The 13,630-nt window shown below is 44.8% G+C and overlaps 1 protein-coding gene across 1 annotated transcript in view; it reads right to left on the bottom strand.

Moving 5' to 3' along the window:
* Window positions 1-13,630, bottom strand: part of LOC114647385 (ethanolamine kinase 1-like) — a 188,891-nt gene that overhangs the window by 147,976 nt on the left and 27,285 nt on the right. The gene's annotated exons all lie outside the window — the stretch shown is intronic.

Genomic DNA, 13,630 nt, shown 5'->3' with positions numbered 1-13,630 from the left:
GCACTGTAACACCATGGAAGAGTGTCTGATCTAAAGAGAACATGCCGGAGAGCTGAGCGTAAATGGAGAAAATCTAAACTGAGAGTCCACTGTGAGACATCCATCCATCCATTTTCCAACCCGCTGAATCCGAACACAGGGTCACGGGGGTCTGCTGGAGCCAATCCCAGCCAACACAGGGCACAAGGTAGGAACCAATCCTGGGCAGGACGCCAACCCACCGCAGGACACACACAAACACACCCACACACCAAGCACACACTAGGGCCAATTTAGAATCACCAATCCACCTAACCTGCATGTCTTTGGACTGTGGGAGGAAACCGGAGCGCCCGGAGGAAACCCACGCAGACACGGGGAGAACATGCAAACTCCACGCAGGGAGGACCCGGGAAGGGAACCCCAGGTCTCCTAACTACCCCCTGCGCCACCGTGCCACCCACTGTGAGATATTGAAGGATAAAATAATAAGAATACAACAACACAGTCCATCTTGAGAGGCGCTGCTACTCCTCTAGAATTCTAAATAACAATGCTAGTAATCCCCTGCGGTGGCCGGGCCGCCTTGCCCAGGGTTTGTTTCCTGCCTTGCGCCCTGTGTTGGCTGGGATTGGCTCCAGCAGACCCCCGTGACCCTGTAGTTAGGATATAGTGGGTTGGATAATGGATGGATAATATAATATAATATAATATAATATAATATAATATAATATAATATAATATAATATAATATCTGCAGTGGGCTGGGGCCCTGCCCGAGGTTTGGTTCCTGCCTTGTGCCCTGTGTTGGCTGGGATTGGCTCCAGCAGACCCCCTTGACCCTGTAGTTAGGATATAGCAGGTTGGATAAGGGATGGATGGATAACAATCCCAGAGTCTTATTCTCTACTAAACTCAGAGGTCACTCAATGGAATGCCTCCAAAAACTTCCAATGAAACTTGTGAGGCTTTTGCTGTATTTTTTAATCAAAAAATTAATATTAGAAATAATAAAGTACATCTCCCTAATACTGAACGTCTTAAACCCCGGTACTTCATTATAAACAAATTAAATTCTTTCACCAGGATAGATTTACCTGATTTATATAAAATAATTTCTCACCTGAGACCCCCCACCTGCGTCCTTGACCCAATACCGACAAGTTATTTCAAAGCCGTATCAGCCGTGCTAACGGAGAGTATTCTTGACATAGTAAACTCGTCATTAGATACGGGGGTCTTCCCAGACTGCTGTAGTTAAACCCCTGCTCAAGAAAAATAATCTCAACTCCACTGCTTTAGAAATTTTTAGCCTGATTTCTAACCTGCCTTTCTTAAGTAAAATCCTAGTGAAGGCCGTCATTATGCAGATAAATGATCACTTCAATAATCCTGTGTCACACACGTGCACTTGGGAGTCAACCAAAGGGACCAGGAAATGACAATTCCACACCAGACCAGGTGGCGGTGGGGTGCACTGAACCTCTCTCTTTTCTCTCTGCAGACCAAACACGAGAAATCCTTCCTGTCCCGGCCCCCCGAGGACGTCACTTCCTGTGAACCGGCTATAAAAACCCCTCATCCTCCATTCTTAAAGAGTTCTGTTTTGGACTCTAACCTGTACACATTGTACTCTACTTTAAAGCCTTTTGCAGCCAGGAAAACTATACGGGTGGCTGCCCCAAACCTTTGTTGTGTGTCCGGATGTTTCTGTCACACCTGTTTCAGTCGGGTTTTCAGAACAAATCACAGTACAGAAACTGTACTCGTTAAAGTAGTCAATGCAGACAGAGGCCGTCTATCTGTTCTCATCCTCTTAGATCTGAATGCCACATTTGACACCATTGATCACAACATTATTAGAAATCACCTTAGTCAATGAGTGGGCCTCTCTGGCAGTGTCTTAAATTGGTTTGGGGCCTACCTGTCAGGTAATAAATTCTTTGTTAGTTGTGGTAATTATACATCGATGACACATGATATTCTATATGGTGGTCTACAAGGCTCTATCAAGGATCTGCTGCTCTTTTCGATTTACATGCTTCCGTCAGGTCACATTATCTCAAGGCCTAACATGAGCCACCACAGCTCTGCTGACGACACACAACTGTATTTATCAATAGCGCCTGATGACCCCGACTCTCTTGATTCACTGACACAATGTCTTACTTGTGTTTTCCGAATGGAGGGAGTTAGTTATTTCCTCAAACTAAATAAGGAGAAATTGGAAATCTAAGTGATTGTCAAAAATGGAAATAGTGAGGGTATTAGAAATAAACTTAACTAGCCAACCCGCGGCGTAGCATACGCCACATAATTATGTATTGATGGGTGAACACTTCCTGAAAGACACAGTTGTCCAAATGGGGTTGGTTTTGAGGATACGACTGTAGGTGAATGAAAAGATGTAACTCTGGAGAGAGCAACATACAATACAGCGTTTTACACGCTGCATACAGCCGATTCACATCGAAGCATAGACACTGCTAAGACCATGGGGATACTCCTCGCAAACTGTTTTACATGCTGCATACAGCGATTCACATCCGCGACAAATATGATTCTTCTTAGATGGTGCTGTCGCGTCCACCCTTGCTCTCGAAGCATACACACTGCTTGGTCATGTGCCCGCTTGCAAGAGCAACTAACAGAGACCCGCCCACCAACTCTAAGACCATGGGATACCCCTCGCAAACTGTTCTACACGCCGCATACAGACAAACATACTTCTTCAGAGGTGCATGTGGAGTGTATCAGAGACGAACGCGAATGACGCTCTGCTCTGTGAGTTGCTGGGCGTGGCTCTGCGAGTTGTCGTCGTATCCAATGGTCTTAGAGTTGGTGGGCGTGGCTGTCTTGCGTGCTTTCCATGGGTGGCTACTTGTCGGCGGCTTAGTGAATTATATATATAGATGTATTAGGATTAAAAGTCAAGACAGAGGTAAAGAATTTAGGAGTAACTATTGACTGATCTGAATTTTAAATCACATGTTAATCAGATTACCAGGACAGCATTTTTTCACTTACAGGGGGTCCTCAGGTTACAACGTCTCGACATACAACGTTTCGAGTTTACAACTCTCACTCCCATAAAAACTTTTTAAAAAATTGAGACGTGAGAAGGAATAAAGGTAAGCATTTTTTACACTAATTTTTTCTGTTACTACAGTACAGTAGGTATTTATGTACTTTTCCTTTTTCCTGTAGCTTAGTTGTGTTTTTATGTTCTAGATTATGATTTTACCAAATGTGTTAGGATAGGTAAGTTACTTAGGGCTAGGGTGTGTTACGACTTACACCAAAAATTCGGGTTACATCACTTGCTGTAGGAACGGAACTGTGTCGTAACCCGAGGACCCCCCTGTATAACAAAAGGTAGACTTCTTATAACATTGCAAGATGCTGAAAAATTAGTTCACGCTTTTGATTTCAGTTGACTAGATTACTGTAACGCACTCCTCCTCGAGAACCACCAAAAACAAAGACATCAATCGGTAAACAACGAGTGCAGAATACAGCGGCCAGAATCTGAACTAGGAAAAGAAAATCTGAGCACATCACCCCAGTCTGAGCGTCACTACACTGGTTACCTGTGCCATTTAGACTTGACTTTAAAATACTGCTAATGGTTTACTAAGCCTTCACTAATCTGCTCCATCTTATATTTCGGAATGTCTTACACTCCAAATCGTAACCTTAGATCTTCAGATGAGGGTCTGCTTAGAATTTCAAGAGCTAAACTTAAAAGAAGTGGTGAGGTGGGCGGCCTTCTGCTGTTATGCGCTCAAATCTGGAATAGCTGACCGATAGAAATTTGCCAGGCTAATACAGTGGAGCACTTTAAAAAACTGCTAAAAACTCGTTATTGTAACATGGCATTCTCAGAGCTTCATTTGAGTGTAACTCTGATATTCTGTGTATGATAGATAGATAGATAGATAGATAGATAGATAGATAGATAGATAGATAGATAGATAGATAGATAGATAGATAGATAGATAGATAGATAGATAGATAGATACTTTATTAATCCCAATGGGAAATTCATTGAATTATTATTTTTATCATATCTCTGCACAATCCGTACTAACCCTTACTTTCTCTGCTGTTCTTTTTCCGGTTGTCTGTGATCTGTGATCTGTGATCTGTGATCTGTGCCACCACCACCTGATCAGGCCACTGTGATGTCCCTCCATTGATGGATTGAAGGCCAGAGGTCCACATGACCATCAGCATCTAATTCTTACATGTGGAGCCTGAAAACCCTGAGGATTGATTGAGCTCATTGATGTTAGGGGGGCCGGGTGGTCTCGTGGCCTTGGATCCCCTGCAGATTTTGTTTTTTTTTTCTCCAGCCCACTGGAGTATTTTTTTTTGTTGTTTTTTTGTTCTGTCTTCCTGGCCATCAGACCTTACTTTATTCTTTGTTAATTAGTATTGCCTAATTTTCATATATTTTTTTCTTCATCTTGTAAAGCACTTTGAGCGCCAGCATGTGTATGAAAACGTACTCAAGAAATAAATGTTGTTGTCTGAAAATCGAAAGTCCACCTTATGAGAAGGATTTAGGAGTCGTAGTGGATTCAACACTATCAACATGTTCAGAAGCCATTAAGAAGGCAAATACAATGTCAGGTTATATAGCGCCTTGACGTGTGGAGTACAAGTCACAGGAGGTTCTGCTCAAGCTTTATAACACACTGGTGAGGCCTCATCTGGAGTCCTGTGTGCAGTTTTGGTCTCCATAAAGACATAGCAGCACTAGAGAAGGTCCAGAGAAGAGTGACCAGGCTGATTCAGGACTACAGGGGATGAGTTATGAGGAAAGATGAAAAGAGCTGAGATTAACACTTGCATTAAGTTTAGGTCTTATTAAGTCTGAATACATAATGGGAGGTCTGAAATTCGAAAGTACACCTTATGGGAAGGATTTAGGAGTCGTAGTGGACTCGACACGATCATCTACCAGACAGTGAAGCCATTAAGAAGGCCAACAACATGTCAGGTTATATAGCGCCATGATGTGTGGAGTACAAGTCCCAGAAGGTTCTGTTCAAGCTTTATAACACACTGGTGAGGCCTCATCTGGAGTCCTGGGTGCAGTTTTGGGCCCACCAGACATAACAGCACTAGAGAAAGTCCAGAAAAGAGCGACTAGGCTGATTCAGGGCTACAGGGGATGAGTTATGAGGAACGATGAAAAGAGCTGAGATTAACACTTGCATTAAGTTTAGGTCTTGTTAGGTTTGAATACACAATGGGAGGTCTGAAAATCGAGAGTACACCTTATGAGAAGGACTTAGGAGTCATAGTGGACTTATATATGCATTAGGATTAAAAGTCAAGACAGAGGTATCAACTACCACACAGTGTTCAGAAGCCATTAAGAGGCTCACAGAATGTCAGGTTATATAGCGCCTTGATGTGGTGGAGTACAAGTCACAGGAGGTTCTGCTCCAGCTTTATAACACACTGGTGAGGCCTCATTTGGAGTCCTGTGTGCAGTTTTGGTCTCCATAAAGACACAGCAGCACTAGAGAAAGTCCAGAAAAGAGCGACTAGGCTGAGTCTAGTGCTACAGGGGATGAGTTATGAAGAAAGATGAAAAGAGCAGAGATTAACACTTGCATTAAGTTTCGGTCTTGTTAGGTTTGAATACACAATGGGAGGTCTGAAAATCGAGAGTCCACCTTGTGAGAAGGATTTAGGAATGGTAATGGACTCTAAGCTATCGACTTCTCTTCAGAGTTCAGAAGCCATTAAGAAGGCTAACAGTCCTGTCAGGTTATATAGCACCTTGACATGTGGAGTACATAGTCACAGGAGGTTCGGCTCAAGCTTTATAACACACTGGTGAGGCCTCATCTGGAGTCCTGGGTGCAGTTTGGTCTCCATAAAGACATAGCAGCACTAGAGAAGGTCCAGAGAAGAGCGACCATGGCTGATTCAGGACTACAGGGATGAGTTATGAGGAAAGATGAAAAGAACTGAGCCTTAAGGAGAAGAAGAGGAGACCTGACTGAAGTGGTTTAAAATGATGAAGGGAATTAGTGGCAGTGACTGAGACGTGACTTTAAAATAAGTTCATCAAGAACACCGGGGACACCGTTGGAAACTTGTGAAGGGGAAATTTCACACAAACATTAGGAAGTTTTTCTTTACACAAATGACGATAGACACTTGGAATAGGTGACCAAGTTGTGTGGCAGACAGTAGGACTTTAGGGACTTTCAAAACTCGACTTGATGTTTTTTTTGGAAGAAATAAGTGGACAGGACTGGTGAGCTTTTTTGGGCTGAATGGCCTGTTCTCATCCAGAGTGTTCTAATGTTCTAATGAATTAAATAAGCCATCTGTGATGCCATGTGGTGGCTGAGTAACGTTGTGTCTCCATGGCCTGGAGGATCCAGGCTAGTCAGTCATTTATTATTAAAGTCGCTTGGACAGACATGATGCTGCTGTACATCGTGGCTGGTTTAACAGTAAGGTCACTCATTGTTTTCTCACATATGGCATTGTAACAGAAATGTGCCAGGCGATAGCGGCTACACCCTCCAGATGCTGTGTGTCTTTGCCCGCCTTTGCCCCGATCCCCCAGAACGCAGAGGAGGAGGTGCTATGATGCCACACACAATCAGTTGTGGAGCACAGCCAGACACTCTTGAATTGCAGGAGGCGGGGTCTCAGTGAGTCAGGAGTAAGACTGTTTGCTCCACCAGCCAATGAAGTTCTGCGGCATTGAGTTTGCATATGTATGAGGCTCATTAGCGTGCTCCATATATGGTTTGTAGAGGATAAGCAGGCAGGAATGGACTCAGAGAGGCCCAGGGGGTGAATAGGCATTGGATGCCATGTGAAGAGTGGGTATATGCTGGCATCCTGGCAGGATTAGATGGAGGAACATTACCTGGCCAGGAGGCCAATTGAATGAAGGACAAATTGTTCAAGCTACATGCCAAAAAACTACTGGAGTCAGGTACACTAGTGGACACCCGCAGGGCATGCTGGGAGTTGTAGTGCCACGGAGCAGCCCTGTTGGGGGTCCCTGGTTGTGGCTAGGGTGTGTTACCAGGAGCTCTGCTCCTTGGTTTTTGGGACTTCTAATTGAGCCAGAAGTACTTCCATCAGCCGGGCACCAGAAAGCACTCCTGGGTCCAAGATAAAAAGGAGTCACTCGACTTCATCCAGGCGAGTTGGAGTCTGGTGGAAGGAGGACAAAGCTCCGCCTGGAGGTGTGAAGGGAGAGGAAACCGAGGAACTGTGAGTGTGGGAAGAAGCCCTTGTTAAGGTATTGCGGTTAATAAATAACTTATCTGAACCCGGGACTTGTGTTTGTGTGGTGGTGTCTAAGGTTTGGGTGCCGCAGCGCCCCCTACTGGTCAGAGGATGTTTCAGGTTTGTGTTCATAGCAGCGATATTTACAAGGTAATTGGAATTAATAAAGGAGGTGTAGGTTTTATAAATCTATTTTTTTTTTCTTTTTTTTTGCTGTGCGCATATTTTCACTTTTGAATCCACACAAAGTTTTATAAGTAAGGCCCCACGATCAAAGTTGGAGACCCCCTTACTATAATATCCTCATAACCGCACATTAGAGAAAGGCCATCCAAAGGATTGTTAGAAAATTTGATTCATAAATCAAAAAAAAAAAAACAAAAAAAGGATGGGACGTGTCTCATGGTTACCAGGCCAAAATGGAGACTGTGCCATCCTTACTGCCCTGCACGCCAACCGTGCCCACCTTTCTACTCTTGACAGCCCAGCAGGGTGTAAAAACGGCCCCAAAAGCACTGAACGCTCGCCTCTTGTTTGCCACAACTTGTTAGGTTGTCACATGTCCTGAATGACGCGGGACCACGCAGTGTGTGAAGGGCACATCGTCGGGCATTGTCCTCTGCCCTCTTGTTTTCTTGCCCCTCTTTTCATGTTTATTTGAGAATCTCAATGTACTCCTGGCATATACGGCGATGAACCTGCGCTAATCTGAACTCGCTGAGTTCGTCACCTCTCTGGGTCAGGCAGGTCTGTTTGCGATCGCCGGCCGCTGCCTGAGTGACGCGAGTGATATGTCAACATGCTGGCTTCTGCTCTTTTTCGCTCTGCGCACTTTTAAAAACACAAGCACAGTCGTCACCTCATACTGAAAACTAAACACGTTCAGGCCCGGCTTAGACTTGGATGGGAGGCCAACTACCAAAAACTTGAGTTGCTGCTGCGAAAGGTGTTGGTGACTCCAGCAGGGGGTGCTTGTCCTGTAGTCTGAATGTGCGGTGACGGGTGCACGGTGCCATACACATGGTGCCGTCCTTCAAATGATATGTAAAGGCCGAGGTCCTGATTCTCTGTGATCATGAAAGATCCCTGGGCAGGGTGTATCCCGATGTCCTGGCTAAAATGGCCACCACGGCCTCGTCATTCTGCCCCCCTTAATCATCCCTGATCTCTGATTGGCTCGTTGTCTCTCACCACTTCACCACCTAACAGCTCATGTGCAGTGAGACAACAAAAAATGGCTGCCAATCACATCATTCAGGTTGCTGAGGTGGCTCCTCACTCACTGAAGCACTGAGTAGTGACAAAGGCGCTATATAGATGTAAAGAATTATTTATCAGTTTTGATCTGCCAATAAGATGTCATTGTTTGGCCCCATTTGCTTTAATTTGACAAGCAGCCCTCCATGCATTATGCCACTTGCTGCCTTCGACACATTAAACTGCAATTGAAAAGTGAACAATGATATCTACTACCCGGCTTAAAGCTACGTGGACGTCTCAACGCTGCCACTTTAATCTGTGCGTTGGCCCAGACTTGAACCCCAGAGACCCGATGATGGACGTTCACATCCAATCTAATGGATCTCTGCCAGGAATGAGTGGCGTAAACTGACCAGATCCAGGCGGGCAAAGCTTGTAGCTCAGGTCAGGTTGCCTACACTGGCACAGCACATTGCCACACCCACCAAATAGCTCGGGATCCCCATTGGCAACCCCCAAGGCAGACATGTGGTCCAGTCCCACCCCCTGGAAATGACCATCTATCTGCTGCAGCCAGGTGGGCATCCCCTTGGCCTGGTCCAGCCACTTGGGTCCTCAACAATTAGGATCGCCCTCGGGTAATCGCGCCACATGGCTGTAGTCCCGTAACTAACTGACGCTCCCTCACCAGGCAGGTCATGTAGATAGATAGATAGATAGATAGATAGATAGATATGAAAGGCACTATATAATAGATAGATAGATAGATAAATAGATGGATGAAAGGCAATATATGATAGATAGATAGATAGATAGATAGATAGATAGATAGATAGATAGATAGATAGATAGATAGATAGATAGATAGATAGATAGAGATAGATAGATAGATAGATAGATGTGAAAGGCACTATATAATAGATAGATAGATAGATAGATAGATAGATAGATAGATAGATAGATAGATAGATAGATAGATAGATAGATAGATAGATGTGAAAGGCACTATATAATAGATAGATAGTTGGATGAAAGGCAATATATGATAGATAGATAGATAGATAGATAGATAGATAGATAGATAGATAGATAGATAGATAGATAGATAGATAGATAGATAGATAGATAGATAGATACTTTATTAATTACATTTTGCCTGAAGAAGGGGCCTGAGTTGCCTCGAAAGCTTGCATATTGTAATCTTTCTAGTTAGCCAATAAAAGGTGTCATTTTGCTTGGCTTTTCTCTACATTCATAATGGCTAACACGGTACAGCACCCTAGTAATCCCAAGGGGAAATTCACATACTCCAGCAGCACCTTACTGATACAAAAAACAATATTAAATTAAAGAGTGATAATAATGCAGGTAAAAATAGACAATAACTTTATATAATGTTAATGTTTACCCCCCCGGGTGGAATTGAAGAGTCGCATAGTTTGGGGGAGGAACGATCTCCTCAGTCTGTCAGTGGAGCAGGACGGTGACAGCAGTCTCATGTGCCTTATGCGGGACTCCGTGAGCAACACAAATTCAAACCAGTGGGACCCAAGGATTCTCTGAAGAGACACCAAAGGTCACTGGATAGCAAACAGGGAGCACCAGGACTCTAAAGACTTGGACCTTCGTCCTTTGGCAGAGACATCAGGAGTGCCACAGACCCCTTTCCAGTGACCTCAGATGTCAAAAAGGGACTGTGTGTCCTTAAGCTCAGATAAAGTATGGGCATATGGGCCGACTTTTAAACCATTGACTCTAAAGACTTGGACCTTCAACCTTTAACAAAGATATCGATATAAAAATATTGAAATACTAGCCGACACCCGCCGTACCATAAGGCGGTGTAAGAATAGGAACGGAAAACGGTGAGAAAGGAATTCAGAAATCAAGAAGAAATAAATCCTTCTTGAAAGACGCAGTCGTGTATAGGTGTTTTGGTGGAGACGACAGATAACGAGTCAAAAGATCCAACCCTAGAAAAAGCCACATACAAGTGACACTTCTGAAATTCGATTACGTAAATATAATCAGTGACAACCCCAAAAAGATGTTGTTGTAGAACGTCTGTCTCTAAGTAATTCCTGCAGCTTAATCCAAAAGACTCATACTGCAATCTCAGGTCTGTGCTCCGGTCTTTGGGTATCCGATAGTGTGTGTGGAATTTCTGGCCAAGCAGGATTACATGTGAAAGTGATAAATAAATCAGGCTTTCTGAATTTACGTACTATGGCCGTGGCATCCTGATAGTTTTGTTGCATGTATCTTGGGCTTCGTGGAAATGTGGATGGTAATCTGATCATTTCGCCTACACGTACAGTACGTTGTTATTTTCAACGTTTGCTTGCAGTACGTCTGATAGTTCGACGCGCAGATCTTGTTGATGTAATCTGAGATAGTTGAGACGCGTGCCCTCTGTTTTAACATACGCATCTACGTACTGTTGGAATAGTTTGCCGCTGGAGTGCAAAATACTAAATGTATTCCTCGCTGCTAATCTGTACGCGTAAAATTGGCATTGAGTAAGCCTGATTCTCTTGGCAGGTCTTTTATCGAGAACATGTTGTAAATCTTTGTGCCAGCCAATGTCTCCGTAAGGGACTATAAGTGGGTAAACCATAGGATCGCAATTCATATTGAGCGTGGAAATCTGTTTACAGGAGTTGCCTATGGGATAGATGCAAATGTCCCTTTCGGCAGGCGGTTCGCCATCTTCTCCACACATCGGTGTGACATGTCGGGACATTTTATCGTCGTAAATCCTGCCCAGGGTTTTCCTTGTAAACCATTCGTACAGATGCTGTTGGATTGGACTGAGCGATTTAATGAATGTCTTTTGTATGATTTAGCGAAGGGGTTGATGGTTCTGAGCATGGAATCTAGCTGGAGAAGTACATTTTCGCTGCAGGCAGAGTTTGCTTTATTTTGTTAGTGTACTTCAGTAGCTTGCGCTGTGTCAAAAACATACAACTGTCCATATCCTGGAGAGGTAGAAGTGTTAGCGTATAGTGGAGAGATTTGGTGATAAATTTGCCCGTGTATTTTAAAACAGTATGGTCCGTGGCCAGGAGGCTGAGTTATCTGTGCACCCATGGAAGCAAACGCTAGAGAAGAGTTGTATTCTCGAATGTGTGTACGATCATTTTTAGCTTCTGATGTTTGCTGTGTAAGAAGCTGTTGTAACAGAGCCGGCCTTAGGGCGAAGTGAACGAAGCGACCGCTTCGGGCCCACAGCCGGAGGGGGTCCACTGCGCCCAACAAGGTTTTGCTTTTTCCCTATGATGCGACGCTGCTGCGGAGGGCCCAATGGAGGAACAGACTCCTTCACTCCAACCTCTAACCCTAATTTTTTTTATATATATAATTCACGGGCAACATATTCCATCACCTAATTGCTCTACATGGACATCTCCACTCGGCACTCCAATCTTCATTACGCTTCACTCAGGCCCGCGCGCCTGTTGCCTCCTCCATGGCTCAACTGTTCCTCCCTGTGTGGATAGCGCTTTGAGTACTGAGAAAAGCGCTATATAAATGTAATGAATTATTATTTATTATTATCTGTGCCTCTGTCCTCAGTAGGTGGCCACTTACGCTCCGCTGCACTGCATTCTCGACAGAGCATTAAAGGGGCCCTTCTCTTCGTAAAGCCATCACTTTCCTTCATATCAATATATTTCCATTTTGTTAGAAAGAACGTCTTGTAGATAGTAGTTAGGCCTTGCGATTTTCCACAGTTTGAAATTATTGTATTCCAAATGTCTTCAGTTCCACCGCCAAAGAAATATAAATCAGGTGCTCAAAAACGTAAAGAAAAAGCAGCGAAAGATGAATTCTTCGCTACCCAAAAAGTGTGTCAGTGTGTTACGGTTACGGTTGTCAGTGTCAAACGGAAATCGTCAAAAAGTGATGGTTGTAGATGGCGGGAAGACGCATTTCTGCAGCTCAGAATGCAGGAAATTGCTTGGCGGCCGGAGCTCTGCCCCGGACCCCCTAGCTGCAGGTATCAGTTTGCTTCAGGCCCAAAATTGTCTAGGGCCGGCTCTGGTTGTAAAGACACTCCCGTAAAGGTGTGTGACGAACCCAGCCGGGACGCCCCTGCTGTGTATGTTCCGGGGGGAGCAGCCATGGACAGCTCAATACCTCCCCGGGGACGCTTGGTGGCAGCCTCCCTGGCCGACGCTGATTCCCCAAACCTCCCGCAGGGCTCCATGGGAAATTGTGTCCTCCACAGCCTGGTTGGGGCCCGGGGTGACTGCTAGGGTGGGCTGTCTGGTTTCAACAGCCTGGATGGACGAATCTACAGCCCCACCCGGAAGTGCAATTAGGACCAGGGTGGGTTAAAAAAAGGGCCAGCCACCACCACTCGGGGAGCCAGAGTCGGGAGGAGGAGGACTAAGCCTAAGGAGAAGTGGTGGTGCCAGAAGAAGGGTTGTTGTGATTACTGTGAGTGTTTTGGGACTGTGTTGGGCCTGTGGGACACGGTGAAGGCTTGCTGAAGAGAAGTAAAAGTCTGTTTGATTAAGTACGTGCCTCTGCATCAGTCTGTGCCAGGTCGGGCGCTATATAGCACCTTTCACAGGTGGTAAAGCTACTTTACCATTGTGGCAGCACCTCGAGTACTTGTTGGATGTGTTACGCTCAGCAGGCCAGTATAGTGCATGACAGTGTTTGCACTGCTGGTCTGGAGTCCCAATGTTCTACTCAGGGATGAGGTGAAGAAGTACCTGTGGTAACGGGAAGAGGATTGTGTGTATGTCTGCTGAGACAGCGTTGGTTTGGAAACGTTGCTTTGCAGATGTCACATTGCAAGAGTCGTGAATGAGTTTTGTTGTGTTTAGTCAGACAATCCTGTGTAGTGAACTTCTTATTGCATTTCTGGCACTCATATAGTTGTTGGGCAGAATGAGCAAGTGAGCGTTGCGTTTGAAATGTTTTGCTGCAGGAATCGCACTGGAAGAATGTGGGGAAGAGTTTGGAGGAGGACGAATAGGAATGGAGAAATGCCGTGTCGGCCTCGTGTGGGCGGGACCGGTTTTGAAGAGGAAGCAGGATGAACCACAAGAGAAAAATACATAAGAGATATGTATAATATACACTTGTCATTCCCAGCAGCTCCGGCCATGTAGTAGTGAAACAGGACAAACTTTAAAAATCAATAAACAAAACTGGTATCGCT

The sequence above is a fragment of the Erpetoichthys calabaricus genome, chromosome 2 (assembly GCF_900747795.2).
Source record: "Erpetoichthys calabaricus chromosome 2, fErpCal1.3, whole genome shotgun sequence".
NCBI lineage: Eukaryota > Metazoa > Chordata > Cladistia > Polypteriformes > Polypteridae > Erpetoichthys > Erpetoichthys calabaricus.
Note: the sequence above shows the minus strand (reverse complement) of the source record. Positions and strands in the feature narration are given on the sequence as shown.